The sequence below is a fragment of the Linepithema humile genome, chromosome 1, assembly GCF_040581485.1.
Source record: "Linepithema humile isolate Giens D197 chromosome 1, Lhum_UNIL_v1.0, whole genome shotgun sequence".
Lineage (NCBI taxonomy): Eukaryota > Metazoa > Arthropoda > Insecta > Hymenoptera > Formicidae > Linepithema > Linepithema humile.
Window position 1 is genome coordinate 5672540 of NC_090128.1, and position 17880 is coordinate 5690419.

The following is a 17880-nucleotide window of genomic DNA, read 5'->3' on the forward strand; positions in this document are numbered from 1 at the left end:
TATTACTTAAGGATACTAATATTTTTATACAAAGACGGGACATGCGTATCAGCATGGAAAACATCTAATTGAACTCTTATTGAACTTGAGTGTGAAAGAATCGCATAAAATTAATATGTTTCGAAACTAAGAATATAATTTCAGCATATTTCCATATATCTATATGGAATCTATGATTCTTAAAAGCTTTTCAATTTTTTAAATTCCGGATGTGATTATATTATATTTGCACACAGAATGAGAGGTTCTCGACGGTTGAAATTCGGAGAGGAAGCGCGCTGGGTCAGAAATTTTCTTTTCGCTTTGAGCGTGGAAATGCGCGTGTAAACTTTTCGATTCGTTCTGCGTCTGTATTCAGGCGTGAGTAAACGCAAATCCGAGATGAGCTCCCGGCTCTCTCGCCTTTAACCCGCCATCAGAGAGACAGAGACCAGACGTTACCCTCGTTACGTCCGCTCTCGTTTCGCTGTTGCTCGCCGACTCTGTATGTTAATCGTTGGTATGCGCGCACGGGCACCCACGGTCCACAATAATTAGACAATCAACGGGGATCAGAGGGGGCGAGATGGTGCCAACCGAAGGACCCGCGCGCGCACTACCCGGCGCGTTAAAACGCCGGAGTAAAATTAAAGCCCCCGCTTTCGGCGGTAGTCAAGGGCGAAGGGAAAAGAGGGGTTTTATGCTTTACTGCCCTTTACTGCCCGTCCTGGATCCGTTGGCTTCCCGCGAGGCATACCGCCGGCGGTTCTCAAGCCGACCGGGTGACAAAAAAGAAAATCGCGCGAAAACCCACGCCTCGTTTTGTCCTTGAAGTGTTTATCGGTTAAAGTGAATTACAAAATTCCACTGACAATGTAGAAATCTTGGGTGTATTCGCGTGATTGTGCTCGGCCTGCGGTTTCTCCTGCGGTCCGCGATATATTCAGCGTGAGAGAGGCAAATTTCGGTCGCAATGAAAGGCGAACAACTGCCTGGGACAATATTAAATCGCCGAACCTGTCGGCTGTCTTCGAAAGAAAGCATCCACACTACAGATATTCGTGTGAAAGAGTCTCCGTCGATGAAAAATTCCACGTTTAATTTTTTTGGAGTTAAGAAATAAGAAACGGGATAGGAATATCCACACTGACAATCGAATTTCAAAGTAATATAAGACAAATTTAGGAACAATAATGTTGTTCGTAAGTTTAGTCCGCTAATCGCGTGTGAGAATTTCGCGTTCTTCAACTTGAAAATGAAATTGGGAGACACTGAACGGTGGACCCTTGTGATGAGTATTACGTTACGACGCCTACCGTGGATGTGACCAGGGCTGTTTGCCGGGCAAGCCACGTAACCCCTCGTCACTCCTGACCTTAAAGTACGCGAAACGCATTTCGGACTCGTCGTGTTAACTGTCAGAAGGTGGTTCAATTGGATGGGATTACGAAAGGAGACGGACACACGGTGCCGAGTCCGTTTAGCAATAGTAATCCGAGACTATCCAACGGTCGGATTCCCCAGAGTCCACAGGATCCCGCGTCGTATTCGACGTCAAATGCGCGGAAGATAAGGGGAATTGGAATTTATCGCCGAGTGGATTATTACCGGAGCGCTATCGCCACAAACAGTGCTAAATAAAAAAAGATATATATATATAGAGAGGAAGCGTGTAGAATTTGTTAAGTTTCACACGCATTTCCGCCAGTGATATTTACTGAGAAATATATTTTAATTTCATTGAATGCTTTGCTAGACATACAACTGCGCCGCGGAGTTATTACATCGAAAATTCAGGTCCGAGACATTAGAACATTAATCGAATGATTTCGCGAATTGCACGGCTGAATGGGAAATCGTCAAAGCGGGAATCCGTGCGATTGTTGCAGAATTGCGGCCGATACGCGCCGTGGCGAAAAAGGAATCGCTTTGATCTCGATTTCTGCAATGCAGAGCTACGAGCGAGGGACTGGAAGAGACCCCTCTCGATCGAAGTAAAACACCGGCGGACGCTCACGCGCGGTGATCAAACGACATCCGACATTCGTAAAGCTGGGAGGCAGCGCCTTGTAACTAGTCATTACGACGAATTCCCTTAGGTAATTTCTGCCGTTCGAGGCCGACCCGGTTTTAGAAAGTATCAGGGGAAAGGAGAGTCGTAAAAAAGTCGGCGCGCGGTAAATGATTCATAACGCGCTCGACTTCCTCCGTCAAAGGGATCGGCGGTTTTATTCGATCGATAAATATGTAATATTGGCAATTATTGCGGTTAGAACTTTAACGACAAAGTCGATCGCGCGGCGCGTTACCTCTCCATCATCTCTTCCCTGTCTTCCCCCTTTCTCGTTCTCGATGATTACCGATTACTGATTAGGCCACAATCAGGCTAATTGTTTCCGCGTACCGATCCTCTTCTCGAAACATTTCGATTTACCGTACAACGATCTCGCCGCAACGTAAGGTCAGCAACGAATCAATACTTATTTCTATACGATCAAGTAAATTCATATTATTGCATCCTTCTAGAAAACATGATACGCTATTATTATTATTTTTTTTTTAAATTAAAGCGGTCGTTTAATGGTCCATTAATGGTCGTTCTTTACTAACTTTGTTAGTCTTAAATATAATAAAATATTCTGTCTTCATTGCTGCAAGATATGCAGCGAAACGATACTACTCATCTAGAATACGCTTTTATCAGGCATGTCCGACGGTAATAAATCACGCTGCGTTGGCGAAATAGTTGTTGCCTCCGACAGCAATGGCAATTTTCGAAATAACTTAGCGCGAGATAATAAATTGCATACTGCGCATCTGTGCATCTGTTCCGCGTGTGATGCGCAGCTCTGATGCTCGACACGCCGCTGCAGAATGTAACCCTCGGGCGCAAATCCCAGGCCTTCTATCTCGGCCAACACATTTCATTTTGCAGTATAATTTTTCAAAATTATAATAAACAATAATTACATTATTCGACGAAAATCTTCCTACGACAGCTGCGAAAAATATATTGATGCGTTAATGAAACGCATGATTTATATTGGAAAAACTGCGCCGCGGATGGCGTCCGCGGCTTTCTACGTAAAGATTCTGTTAGCGTCAACGATTCGATCGTGCAGTCCGAGCTGTTGGTCCGATAGAAAATCTCGAGTTTCGCGCAATGATGGTCGTTGGCGTTCCTCGCTAGTCTCAGCGGCGGCGTGCGAGCGAGCGAGCCGATTCCGGTGAACCGGCAGAGAAGTCGGGTCTCGCGGAGCTCTCGGCAGGAAAGATGGCTACGATCGTAAATCTCTGCCCCGGCGGAACTGGTTATACAAAATAGGCTCCGCTCCCGGGAGTTATACCTGCCTACTCCGAATGCAAACTTCTTCACCGAACGCGCGCAAACCGCACGAATCCGCTCCCCGAGTCGACGCTCCAACGAGGACCGTTTCTACTGATACACGGCCGTGCTCTCGATTCCCGCCGAGATATCTCCCGTCCCGCCTGTCCTCGCCGATGCACGAGTACGTTTGCCCATCGTTCTAGAAAGGCCGAACCCGCGAGAAATTGGCAGATCCCCGTGTTTCCACGAAGCTTTTGCGTGACCGAGTCATGTCTCGACGTTGATTCCGAGTATTGCCGACAGATTTCAATTTTCTTGGGATAAAAAATCACAGCTTTTCTTTCTTAATATCGGCTGATGTAACTTTCGCTCGAAAAAAATGCGTATCTTCATATTAACGCGATTATTCTACAGATAAAATATGGCAAGACTCAGCTCGAATACACGACAGAAATAGCCGGCAAGATATTACGGTCTACGAAATGAGGAAGTAGCTCCCCTCGCGCCGATAAAATGAAAAGTCACGGGCGATTAGCGTTGCCGTTCTAATAACACGAAAAATTCCAAGATGAACTATCGTGACAGTTATCTATTACGCCATATTACTCGCCGAGGGTTAAAAATACTCGCGAGGGCGGAACGCCGCGATGTTGGAAGGCGACGAGTCTTGTAAATAATGCGCGGCGCGCGAGAACGTATCCTCTTGAAAGATCGACGCCGGGTAAAACGGCGGCGGCGACGGCCACGGCGACGGAAAAACGCTACTCCGGCGATTTCGTCGAACAGATCCGTCCATCGTCGTTCCGAGTTCTTCCGCGTTGAGAGGAGAGACGCGAGTCCGAGCGCCATGGCGCCAGCGTTCCAATTAGAGTGCGTCTCCGCGGCGCACGTATCTGCAGGGCCGCATTTAAGAGGAACGGCATTTGAGACCCATAATTTTCGACGATTAATGGATTAACAGCAACGGTACACGTACTCATCGTGTTATATAAAAGAGATTTAATTATAAAGAACCGATATATTATAATTCTATAGTATTACGGATAATGCAATGCTTTAAGGCTGTCGTAAATATTTAGAAATTTCGTCCCCTTTCTTTACGAGCAAATTCAATATTATTTAGCGATTACGGAATTCTCGCGAATTTTGAAAAACTCGACTCGACTTACTCCGTAAGCGCGCGCTTCTTATGGCCTTTATATATAAATCCAGCGCTGCTCGTATACCGTTAAGCTTTTCTCACGACGTCGCGGAGCGCGGCTCGTTCGTCGTGGATGAGACGTGATGCCGATGATGAGAATCTAACGGGCGCTGCCGCCGTAGCTTCTCTAATCGCGACGAGCATTAAGCCAAGCATTAGAAGCCACTTCGCACGTCCCTTTGAGCTCTTCTTTGAACTCGCTGAATGGCGAGGCGCGTGGATGATCGTAAATAAAGGCGTTTCGAGCGTTTGATTCGAGCGGAACGTCACAGGCATCGTTTCCCGGACACAGCGGTTCGTCGGGAGTAAGAAACGAAGAAATACTATGCCATGCGACAAAAAAAAAATGAAGCGCGGCAATCACTTTTAACTAGATGACTCCCCGGTGTCGTCCATAAGCTTCTAGAATGTTGAATGAGTATAAACACTGTCGCTATTTTAATGTCATTGTTTTTTAAATGTCAATCTTTTCTGGTTTCTTAGGAACTTAGATAAATGACATTTATATTAATGTGACGTACGGTTCTATTAAAATTAAAAAAGAAACCAACAAAAAAGGCTATAAAAACCGGAGCGTAAAAACATTTTGACATTTATATGTTCATCAAAATAGTCGTCGATCTTTCAGTTGACAATGTTAATTACTCTTATTGGATTCAAACAAGAGTAGATATCGCAAGATGCAAATTGTTTTCTCGTAATCCACGACTCGACAACGAGCAGAATTACAAAGGGTAAGACAAACAGATGCATAAATTTAACTGTTGTCCGAATTTTTTTGATTGTAGAACGATAATGACACGCACGCCGCGTGTTTTTGTTGCACGACATTTGTTGTGCCGCGAATAAATGCAAACTCGTCCTCGATGTAAGTTGGATACGCAGTATCTCGACGTCTTCTTTCGTTCCCTTAATAACTCGCTGCGGTTGTCGATCCATCAAACCGGTCCGAGCGTCAGATACATTGTACGTGTTGCACGTATAACGAGCAAACCATCGGATACGCTATTTTGCCAAACCTCCCTCTTTCAACATATGGTATCTTACATAAAAATCTATCAAAAATGCTCGATTGCAGTTTCGTTATTTCTTATCATTTTTTATCCCTAGTCGTTGAACTTTTGCAATTAATACGATAAAAAATTTAGAAAAAGGTGCATTCTAATTATTTTTTGCAATTAAAATAAATAATTCTCAGTAAAATTAAAAATTTGAAGAATCCGTCACACAATCGTATAGAAATGAAATTGAATGAAATTTGAGAAGAAATAAGACAAACGGAATACATTTATGACTCTTGTTGCTCGATCGGGCTCTGAGAGGCCACGTTTTCCCATGAATAACCCTAATCTAGTGGGACGAATATGCACAAGCAAAGAGGCATTAGTCTAAATAACACCGCGATAGAAGCCTGTACGTGTCGAACGAACCGGTCCGTACTGTAACGGTGAAACCTTTCCAGGGATCAATCATCATTATTTCGTTGCGTTCGAACACCTACGCGACCGCTGGCAGTCTACTTTATTGCGAGTGCATTGCGATTGCACGGCGGACGACGCAAAAAATCATTGCCAGTATAATAATAACGATAATAATAATACAATGCATTATCCTCCAGGCTCAAGTCCCATTTCAGCAACGGCGAAACATATTATACGATACTGCGAATATAGCACCGCAGTCATTAATTATGAATTATGAATGGTGCGGGGTTACTTATAGAGAGAATTAACACTTTCGCTCCCAACGTGTATGAGCGATCGTTGCGTGAACACTGGACAAAAGTGAAAGCCGCTGGGTTTCCGCGAAAAGTGATTTACATGAGAGCCGTCCTTTGATATGTTAAATCATTGAATGAATGCGGAAGAAAACAAGAATGAAACATTATTTGCATAAAACCTAGGATTCTCCTCGTTGAATGTGTTGCGAAGTAATCTCCGCGAGTCGCAACGATCGTTCGGCGGATTCTTGATAATTGATAAGTTTATTTTTCCGAGACTCGGAGGACTCCATTCCATTCAGTTGCAAAATATAATTTAATTGTCTTGCAATATTCTTCAGTCAATTATTCACTCAACCGTCGTCGCGAGCTAATATCGTTTGCACAAAACAATGGTCGCAAACGGCTGTACCGGGCTTGAGCGCGGGATAAATGAGGTGTGGAGGTTTATTCGACACGCCGATAAGATCGGCGATCAGTGACGATTGGTCGAAGGCCGTCTGGAAACTCCGGAGAAACGCGGTTCTCGCTTCGGCGCAAGCGAAGAAATTACGAAAGCTCCATTGTTCGCCTATCGGAAAATTTCTGACAACGTCGTCGCTCGTCGCGGAACAATGCGAACCGGGTTTGCCAGCTACGGAGAAACCCACTCACGGGTAAAAAATGAAAAGGGGAAGGAAAGAGAGAAAAAGGGAGAAAGAAAGAGAGAGAGAGAGAGAGAGAGAGAGAGAGAGAGAGAGAGAGAGAGAGAGAGAGAGAGAGAGAGAGAGAGAGAGAGAGGGAGAAGAACGACGATAATCAGCGATGACAGATCGCGCGGATGATCGACGCGACGTGGAGTTATGAAGACGCTACGCGATTTGCGACGTCGTCATCGAGGCAATTTCTGCAGCACGAGATGGTTGTTTATCTCGAAATTGCTATAATTCCTGGTGTGACGCGGTATTGGAAAAACGATGCTCTGTCGTGGCGCGCTAATGCCTCAATCAAGCTCCTGAAAAATCGCGACGAGGAAGAACGACGCGGTAGTTGGCGCCCGCTGCGTTCATATTATTTGCACTTCTTATATCCGCAGTAACATTAATAACATGCTCCGTGCGTGATATACAAATTATTGCAACCCCTTGATGCTACTGCGAAAAAGACTGCGAATTATTCTCCATGTTAAAAATATCAAGTTTGTCGCAAAATTGAATTTATTTCTGACACGCGGTTAATTTTTATTTTTATCATCCTTCATCGACAGACTATCGGTTTTCACGACAACGATAGCCGAAGCGGAATTATACCGATGCAGATCCGATCCGTCGGAGATGCGAAATTTTGATTTATCCCATGTGCCCGACCGTCAATCCCTAGTTAGAGAAACCGACGCGTGACGGGAATGCACGTGGCGCGTTACCGTCGGAATTTCATGTCGAATCGTTTGCATCAGCAGCGGTGACGCGCTATATATTCCCTTTCTTCGAAACAGCCAGTAAAGCACGAACCCGCGATCGTTCAAAACTCCGGTCGTGAGCACCCTTCTGTCCGAAATCCCTGAAATCTCCGTGGCTCAGCATTCCGGCCGTTTAACAGCATGGGGGAGCGACCCGAATTTTTATCTAGTCGATTTGCATGTTTTAATATGCATTCCCCGTTTATCGGCAATATAAATACCAGATTCGCTTAAGCGGGCATTTCCGGCGACGACAATTAAGTCCGAAAGTGCGCTTGAGCCCGCCAATTTGCATTTCGGTGCTATACACGACGAACGGATTAATAGAGGGAGGACTTGATGGAATTACGAAGAACGGACGGACTAGAGACCGGTGGTCTCTCTTTCGCCGAATGTGTAAATCAACCGACTAATCACGCCGATCCGAGCGTCCCGCGTCGACTGGACAATTTATGGCGCAAAAAGTGCAATTGTTCACCACTGTTGTTCGCCTTCGGCGATCGACGCCGATGCTTAAAAAGACAAGATCAGAACTAATTCTGCGGTTGTTTCACATTCGTATACATAATTGAATTTTCCAATTCGTTTCCTTTTCTCTCTTACTTCCTCTGCTTCACACGCCTAACCGCGCGACAATGTCAGAGTGAAAAAGCGAGCGAGAGACAGGAGATATATCTTACTCGATGATGAATTAACTCGACTGTCAACTGTGGCGCGGTAACAATCGCCGTTCGAACCGTTTATTATGAGTTCGGCGATCGACGTCCCGCTTGAGGTCGACGGTTACAGATTACACGCTAATGGCGGCCTAACGATACTCACACGCGGATTTAATAAAGCGACCGACTGATCGACGGCGGTTGCGGGCTGCGTCCCAAATTTCCGAGCACGCCGTAGCGAAACCATGGACGGTGCGGACCGATTGAAAAATGTCGAGGGGAACGGAACGAGAAGCGCGCACCCCGTGGCATTAGCCACTGACTCCATGCATCATTAATCAGTGTCGGAAGATGCTGTCACCGACGTCACCCCTCCTGGACCGATGGTGGGCTGAAAACTCTCTCTTTCTTTCTCCGTCACAGTCGTTCTCCTCGCCGTTCGCTCATAATTCTTCTCGTGCGCTCGGAGTATTTCGCCCTCGCGGTTTTCACGTCGGAAATAAGGGTAGATAATGTCAAGAAACTCTGCGGCATCGAATTTTTAACTCTGCGCAGAATGTTTTTCATTATGTGTGTGTGTAATAATATTTGAGGGAATGAATATTAAGTGAAAATAAATAGAAAACTCTGTTTATAATTTTTTCAAGACTATTAATTATCTAATTGTATATCGAGATTTAATTACTTCAAAATGGAATGTGAAGAGAATTAAATAGTCTTGTTTATAAAACAAATTAGCGATATAAGAAAGAAGCTTTGGGAAGCTTTAGTATAATTGAAAGATTTCAGATAAATGAATGATATCGTTTCTGCCTAATAACGAGCACCTGTAATCGTCGTGTTCGCATTTCTTTTAGAAAAATGTACTCTTGGGATTGTGATAGATATTCGATACTTACAAGGACATCGCGGCAGAATTTTCCCTAATTAAATATCCCTCGAGGGTCCGATTCAAGAAACCCTACACGTGCCGGGACCGTTTACGAGGGTGGTTATAGATGTAAACCGCGCGATCGAAGATCGTAAATTCTTTTTACGAAATGCGATATCGCATTGATCGAAAGAAGATTGTTTGTCCCCCAGCGAGTTCATCAATTTTGCATCAGTCGGATTTTTATGCTCTTATTTCATTTTTGTATACTGATAGTTGTACGTTTTATTGACTAAAGATATTAATTTTTTTAAATTACATATGTCTCCATTCATGCATCGATCACGTCAGTGATGTAACATTGAGTGAGAGACAAAAAATATATTTAATATATATATGTATCATATTTAATATTTATTTAATATTTTTCTTCAGCTTTTTCAATATATAATAATTTATATTATCAGCCCTGCGACACACATTGAGTAAAAGGTGGGCTCGATGAAAATTTAGGATCATATTTTTCAATTTACTAGAAAGAAAGGGACGAGACGTCCTGAAAGGAATACGAAGCAGAGGTTTGAAAAATTACAATCGATAGATATCGAGCGCGGAATTATCTACGGTATCCATCCGTAGTATCGCGTAAACAACTGCCGAAAATGGGCTGAACGCATTTCGGGATCATACTCTTCAATTTGCTGGGAAGAAAGGAAAGACGGCCTCGATGGGATCTGAAGCGGGCGGCAACGGCCAGAGCAAGCGGACTTCCCTTTGACTCGCCGCAATTTCTTAACGTGCCGTAGAAAGATAACATCGGAAGAGGGCAGGGGGACCGAAGAGAGAAAATAATATGACGAAAGGGCTGCGGAAGAAAGAGGGAGAAAGAGAGGATGGGAAGATAGGCGTTCGGAGCGTGCCGAGGGAGTAACTAATTAAAATTAGTCTTCGCTTCACTGCTAGCTTTCGCTCTTTTTTGCCGGCAATTCCGGCAGCTCCGCCTGCTTAGCGCGAGCAATATCTCGTCTCGCGAGTTTAAAAATTCGCGAAAAATTCCTGTTCTATCCCTTGAGAACGTAGCCTCGCGGAAACTTCTCTCGATAACCTTCGCTACTCCTTCACACTCTTCGAAAATTTTCAGATTAAGAAGCGACGCAAAATTGAATTTGCAAAACAGAAAATTAATATACATTAAATTAAAAAAAAAAAAACATAATATTCAAGATCAAAAGTGAAATTTAATGAACGGACATTTAATTTGTATACAAAATTAATAAAGTTATTGCTGAAAACAATTTCTTTACCTTTTTTTGTTAAAAAATACGGAAATAAGAAACTATAATTTTTTGTATGTAAAAAGTTTACAATTCAGAAAACAATTATTCTTTTTCTTTTTCAAACAATCATATCTCTTTAAATCTGACTCCAAGGTCCCTCTCCATCCATTATAGCGACGAAACAGAAACGCGTTTATTATTAAAACGCGATATTCGTTCGCGAGGCCGGCTGCTAAAATTCCTGCCTGGTCGCCTCACCCCGGCGTGGAACGATCGATAGAATCCGCGAGCGTTTCGTCACGGGAGCGAGCTGAATCTGCAATTCGCGCGACGTCGATTCTTAACGGGAGCGACGTTGCTTTTTTTTTCTCCTTTTCCCTCCCTATCTTTCGCCGTCGCTTCCTGTCTCACGCGGTCGTGAAAACGGTATCGTAAATTATGGATGCGTTTTACTTCTCGAGCCAGGAATCTTTTGAATGGGCCACGCAGACACTCGTGCGATTTCTTTAAAGGCCGCGCGTCGCTCGCACGAGTTTATCTCTTCCCGAGTGAGATACAACGTCAGTTATGTATGCGCATTCTTTCTCGCGCGGTCTCCTCGCCGCAGCCACTAAATATAAAGGCGAATTCAATTTCTCAAGTAATGCGCGATTTCCACCGGAGAATTCCACGGGTGTTCGGGGCTAATTACGATCGCCGACGACGCCGCTGCCGACGCCGACGCCGACGCCGACGCCCTTCTCGGGTCAGCGGATATTTATGCCGCTATTAACGGGTGACTTTTGAAAAATCTCGGTCGAGCGAACGTGCGACTTCTCAGTGCCGCGTTCTTTGTTACGCTTAATGCGTTTGCGCGGAATTCCAGAAAGCGTCGCCCGAAATGTAGCTGCTTCGCATGTGGCAAATAGCGAACGCTTCGGATGGTTTTAGACTTGCAAAATATTGGAAATTTTAAATTGCAAGCTCGAAATTCTCTTAAATTATGCAAATTTTCTGCATATGTTTGCAAAATATTATTCAGTTTTTTAAAAATGTTACGGAATAAGATCGCGAGCGGCGTCATAAATACATAAAAGTTGATATCCCGCCGCCCTGTTCGCGTCGAATGCCAATCAGCCCGACGTTACCAAATCCTCCGATGCGCATGTCAATGAACGAACAATTGTACGAGAGAGAAAAAAAAGATATATCCTGATAATCCCGTTAAAATCGGTTCGATATCGCGCCGGGAATTCGTAGCGAGAGTGTTCGTCCGGAATTTAAACGGTACGGCTGCCACGTGGTTATTATGTCCATCTATTTCTCTTCTTTTTTTTTCATCCTCATCCTCTTCCGGCATGTTGCCCGTAAATTACAGACGACAAATCCGGGCGATTTTACCGGAGCGAGTGACTTGCGAAAGGGGAGGTGAGAGAGGAGAGGGTCGGTAAGTAGTAATTCATTCGGAAAAGCGCCGTCTTCGGTAAAAATTAAAGGGACCGTCGAGCGGTTTACCGCAGGGTAGCTCGAGAAAGAGGAGGCCACCTGCGTACAGAGTTATCACCTTGCCAGGATAAGACCTTACTCGCGATTCGTTCCCTCCTATAGCGACTACATTCTGCGGCTGTAACCACGTGGATTACCCAAATTAAACGGACCCTCTTTAATCCATTGCCGCGTGTCGCCGGGGAAACGACGAAGTAGCGATGTTCGTTAAAAGAAAAGCCGCCGGATCTATTTGGATGCAGATGGTCGCGGTCCTTGTGTCGATTGTTCGCATTAATTTCCGGGAAGAAAAATTCGCACTGGTTCGTTTCGCCTAATTCTAACAAGCTTCGACTTGCTTTGGTAAAAATTGACGAGAATCGACTACAGTTTAGAAAAACGAACATATCGTATAGAAATTATAGACATTGCAATTTTAATTTGTCGGTTTTCGTTTAATGTAAATACGATTTTTTGTTCTATTTTCGAATAAAAATAAATAACAAAATGGCTGGGGAAAAATATCGGCCCTGTCTAATCCAGCAAAATTTAATAAGCGCCACGTCTTCGCGCGTACATTACTGCGCAAATATAAACTAGGCCACAGGAGGGGTATGATAATGATAAATTTTCGGGCCGCGACGTTTTAAACTGCGAGCACTGAAAATGCAAAAAAGGGCTTTAAGACCGTAGCCGCTATCGTGCTATTAAAAAAGTTCTGTCGTTCGCCCGCTCGTAAAATGCACGCAGCCTAATCCCGAGTAATTTAAAGGTCGGACAAAAATTGGGGATAGAGCCGTGGCGACGTAGGTGGAGGGGGGGGGGGGGCAACGATGATATGCCCTGGGGGCCATGGCTAGGGGAAACGCTGGCGCTAATTCAACGCCATTATACGAAAGGGTTGCTCTCCAAAGCTCTCGCTCTCCAAATATTAGCGCTGGCATTAATAGAGACTTCTTGTAAATTAATAGCTATGATTTCTTATCCCGATTTGCGCGCGTAGAAATAAGAAGGCGGGAACACGTCGTCGAAATATCGATTCCGAATATCTATTAGTTCTCCATTGAAAAACGATGTTACTTTCCAGCGATTCCATCGCTTGACTCTGAGCGCGTGGAGCGGGAATAAGCACAGCGCTTTAAGATGCAAAGTGTATAATATATCTTTACAATAAATCTTCATGCATTATTTCGACGTCGCCCACGAAATTTCTTTCACGTCGACTTACGCGGCGGATCGCTGAAACGGCTACACCGAAGACGGTCTTTGATGCATCCTCCTTTGAATGCTTCCGCGCGTCTACCATCCCACGCAAGAGGTGAATTTTAAAGCGCGCGCTTCGACGTAATATGGGCAAGCTTTGAGCATACGCAAACAAGAGATCTATCGCATGATGCAGCAGTTCCGTCGTTTTTAACTCGGCGCCTTGAGGGAAAAATTTCGCTCGGTGGCATTAACGGCGCTTACGCTGCCGGTTATTTTCCCTCTCTCTCTTTCTCTCCCTCCGCGTTCTTATTTTAGGAAAATAACCGAGCCGGCGCGAGATCCACGAGCCTCCCAAACGTACGTCTTCCTCGTGAGCTACTTCTCTTTACGCGCATACATCAGGCGGCCGACGGCCTGATGAAGGACGCAAAATGAAACGAGTGCAGCTTTATGGAGTGTTGTTCCGCACGCCTCTCTGCTCTTTTTTAATCAACCGAGAGAGACTCTCGTCGACAGGGACGGCCTCGTAATCGTGGATAAATAAGGATTCGCGCACCCGAGCTCCGCCGTTCTTTACGATTTTTTTCTCTCAGCAAATTTGGCTATTTGCTCAAAATATTTAGCTGTGCTACATTTTCGTAACACCTACAATGAGCTGACATAACATGCAGTTCATACAAATTGATGTACAGCAAATTTTTCCAGAGTGGCATTTTATATCGTTTTAAAATTTTCCTGACGCAACCATCGAGTTAATTAACAAATTCTTTAGAAAAAAATGTATAAATAAAGTTTCTTATTACATCGTCTATAATTAAGCATTAAATATTTGACTGCTATAATGTCAGACCGTATAATGAGTTCGGTGTAATTAAATTCCCTGTTGACGCGCTGGAAGAAGACATCGAAGTAAAATTGGATGTTAACGTAACGTGTTGGTCTTTTTTTCCCGTGCAGCTACAACGCGATCGCCAACTCGTAATTAGCGCGGGAGCGTTTGAACGAGACGAGGTAGTTAACGGGGACGTTAACGAAGGAGCGATAGTTCCCTCGACATTCTTTAAGTCGCCGTACAGAGGCAAATCGTTTGTCACCTAGTTCCGGTGCGACCACCGACTTAGATCCTCCTTGAAATTTTCTCCACGTCCGCGTCATTAATTATCAGCGTCCTGTCATGGTAGCCTACTTGCATCAAATTAATCAGGGGGCCAAATAACGAAGTCAGAATTAATGCGGCAGTTAATTTTCAACACTGCTTTCTTCCCGCTTCGCATTTAAGTCGGATCCGATATATATATATATATATATATATAGATCCGATCGATCGCGTATTTAATTACGTTTTATTACGTCATACGGAAGTTCGGAGGATCGCCTCTCGTTAAAGTAATCGATGTGAAGTGCGCGCCTGATACCGACTCGGCGGCTCGACCGTTCGCACCTGGTAATTGAGTGCGTTCATGCCGTAATAGCTGCATTTGCATATTATCGCCACCGTCGTCAGTTCCGACACGTGTACACGCCGTGATCGGCGCGCCGCGCGTGTATCGCAATTCTACAAATTTCAATTATACTTCGGAAAACTTTGACACGCGATATTGTTATTTTCCCATTAGCGGCAACGTTATTAATTAAAGAGTGGCGCGTAATGAATTTATTATTCTCAATATATTTACATCGAGATTTTCAGGTAAAGTAAGTTCGCGCTAATTGTTAAACGATAAAAGTGATAGCATTCTCTGATTATTTCGAAAAAATAAAACATGTAAAAAAATAAATTTAATCTCAACATAATGCTGTTCGAACTTTACGTTCAACTTTGCATTCAAACTTTGCGTTCGCATTTGGAATCGGATTTATCGCATGCATTGATTTATTCAGTTCACTTACCTTGTATTCTCCAGCGGCTCGTCGTACAAAGTAGCAGTGGTACATTGCAGCTTTCTCCCTTCGTCGTGATGTACAAAGTGATGCTGCACGATGAAACGCGTTCCAGTAGATCATCTTGGGATCGACTTGGCTGCCGCGCGACGGCATGCAGCGCGCCGCGGTCGGCGCTGCCTGTTGTCTTCCTGAAATATTTATGACGCTAACTGTAAGGTTGTCTTGCGATAAAGTTGAGTCGACGTGGTAATTTGCACGGAAGCCCGCGGTGCTTCCTTACGGACAATTAGCCGTCGCGCCGCGGGCTCTTTATTCCCTGATGCGAAAGGGCAGGGACGAGCGAGCGCGGAAAATACTCCTTCGGATGCTAGAGCGAGCGTAATGCAGCACGTAACGCAGCTATCTATATTTTAATCAGTCATAATTAAATGAATATTTCATCCGGCGCTCGTCGGGCTCGGGCGAAGAAAAGGAGAGAGAAAGAGAGAGAGAGAGAGAGAGAAAACGGGAGACGCTGCCGCGGAGCTTTTCGGCCCTAACAGGCGTCAGCCTCCGGGAAAGGGTTCCATGCAAATTCGTGCCAGATTGGGAGCAAGGGTGGCGAGGGTGGATCCCGGACGACCATGGAGGGTGCCTGACGCCATCAGAGTAAGATGTTAGACGCGCGCGCACGCGAGGAAGTCGTGGAGATGACTAAAGAGCATTGAGAGCGAAGGCGGAGTTGGAAGGTGGGAGGGTGGAGAGATGGTTTTAAGAGAGAGGATTACAAGAGGAGATTTTACAGAGGAGAGAGACACAGTGTGAGGTACGAAAAATTTAACGCGGGATGAGAGATAGGCCGCGAAATCTGTAGAAACTCCGACGGGCGCCGGGCGAGCTTTCCGCGAGGGAATTTGAATAAAGGCGTGATTTGTTTATAAATCAGAATCGGAAATGAGTCCGTGAGAGTGCATATTAAAATGCAACGGGCTGGCCCCCTCGAACTCGAACGCTCAGCGCGAGAGGAGACGAACGAGAGACTTTCGAGTGACGCCTCGTAAACGAGATAAAGCAGAGTCGCAAGTCTCTTCAGCGCCTACCTCCTTTTTTTCCCCCCCCCCCCCCCCCTCGCCGATTTCTTCCGTAGCAATGAATCGGATTAAGTGACCTCGTAGTTGAAACTTACTCAGCAACAGGCACGAATCTGCTGCTGATAATAGCGGAGATATAATTATAGTATCCACTTGTAATATTCTTGTACATAAGGGTATGTAAAAGCTTCCATTGCTCATGTATAAATAGATTGCTCCAAAAATAGAGACCACTGCTTTTATCGCGGTACCCATCTTTTACCTAAAATGTAGCCGAAAATATTTTCACTAAAAATATTGTACCATTTAGAAGATATTACTAAAAAAAATTGTCTTAAAAACGATGGATATTTTTGCATGTTCCTAATATTATAGCAATTGTAATATTTTCTCTTCTTCAACTTTTGCTAAATTTATATATATGTACATATATATTAGTTTTCTTACCGATAAAAACAATGTTTTACACCTATCGAAGTTTTGTGATGTTTAAACTAAAATTAACTTAAAAATCCGAGATATATATAGTTCTCTTAAGCTTGATAATAAGATTTTAGATAGATTTGTCAAAACATTTCCATTTTTAACCGCTCGTAACTCGTAAAGTTATTGTCTTGAGAAAATCGCCGTTCTTCAGCAGGCGAGATCAAGCGTGATAATTCCGAGACTAACCCCGTATAAATCATCGCACGGCCACTTATAAAAAGCAACGAGTGGAACCACCGGTTTACCTTGCGAACGGCCACGAAGCGCGCAACACGATGAATTCTAACGAGGCGAGAGCGGGCCTGGAAGACCGGGCCAGAGGAAGGGGGGGGGGGGGGGCGAGGGCAAGGGATGATCCGTGCATTTTTCAGTGTGTCCGCACTAAAAATATAACGGGACACTGTCGGTGTGTAACTTCTAAGGTCGCGGGTTCGATCCCCTCCGGCGGAATACACACCGCTATTTCTAGAATCGCCGCGGTGCACGCGTGGTTATGCATGTCGCGCGTATACGCGCGGCGTACGTGAGATCTCTTCTTCGCGCGTATTCGCGGAGCGTACGTTCAACCGTGACGTTCACAACCGAGGCGTGTGTCAACTTTCGTGATCGCGCCGAATTTTGTGGGTTCTTTAAAGCCGCGTTACAAATCGTCAGAATGCAGAAATAAATCTACGGCATTTAGAGATATATTTTCTTAATCAACCCTTGCATTTTTTCATGCATTCTCGTAAATTTTAGCGACAACTTTAATTACCGAACAAAGCAGCGTTATGAATCAGGATGCAAAAATACAGATTGGAAATGTTAGACGGGTATATCGTCCACATAAATTCATTAAGAATTACGAAGACTCGTAAAGATTTTCACAGCTGCGTTAACGACTTCCACTGAATTTTACAGAATGGCGTTATACATTGACGGGATCTAGAAGTTCAAAGAATGACACTGTGATATCTCGCACGCGTTTAACGCGTCGCTATAATGTGGGAAGTACGTTCAACCGAAGCATGTGCATTGAGCTATCTTTACTCATATGTTACAATAAAAAAGAGGACCATGACCTTCGCGTGTTCAGAAATTCTTGCGCTCGGATCGATAACTTCTGAATCGTACAATGTGACGCTCTAGGCTGACGATATCCAGAAATAAGTCGGAAGTATGATACAGATATTCCCTACACTCGCACTTAATAATATGCTTTATCTTCTTTACGGATGATATTATGTCCAACGGTACCGCTGGCCAGTCACTCACGCGTATACACCGCGATATACACTGTCTTTATTTATTTACGTAA

General features: G+C 44.4%; 1 protein-coding gene and 1 long non-coding RNA gene across 6 annotated transcripts in view; one reads left to right on the forward strand and one right to left on the reverse strand.

Annotated features, from left to right (window-relative positions):
- LOC105679894 (MAP/microtubule affinity-regulating kinase 3-like) overlaps positions 1 to 17880 on the forward strand; it is a 316827-nt gene that overhangs the window by 206394 nt on the left and 92553 nt on the right. The gene's annotated exons all lie outside the window — the stretch shown is intronic.
- The window catches only part of LOC105679896 (uncharacterized), a 203571-nt gene that overhangs the window by 92659 nt on the left and 93032 nt on the right, over positions 1 to 17880 (reverse strand). For all 3 annotated transcript variants that reach the window (XR_010891732.1, XR_001101907.2, XR_010891733.1), the window contains one exon: positions 15034 to 15215. This is a non-coding gene — a long non-coding RNA (uncharacterized lncRNA). The remainder of the gene's footprint in view (positions 1 to 15033; positions 15216 to 17880) is intronic.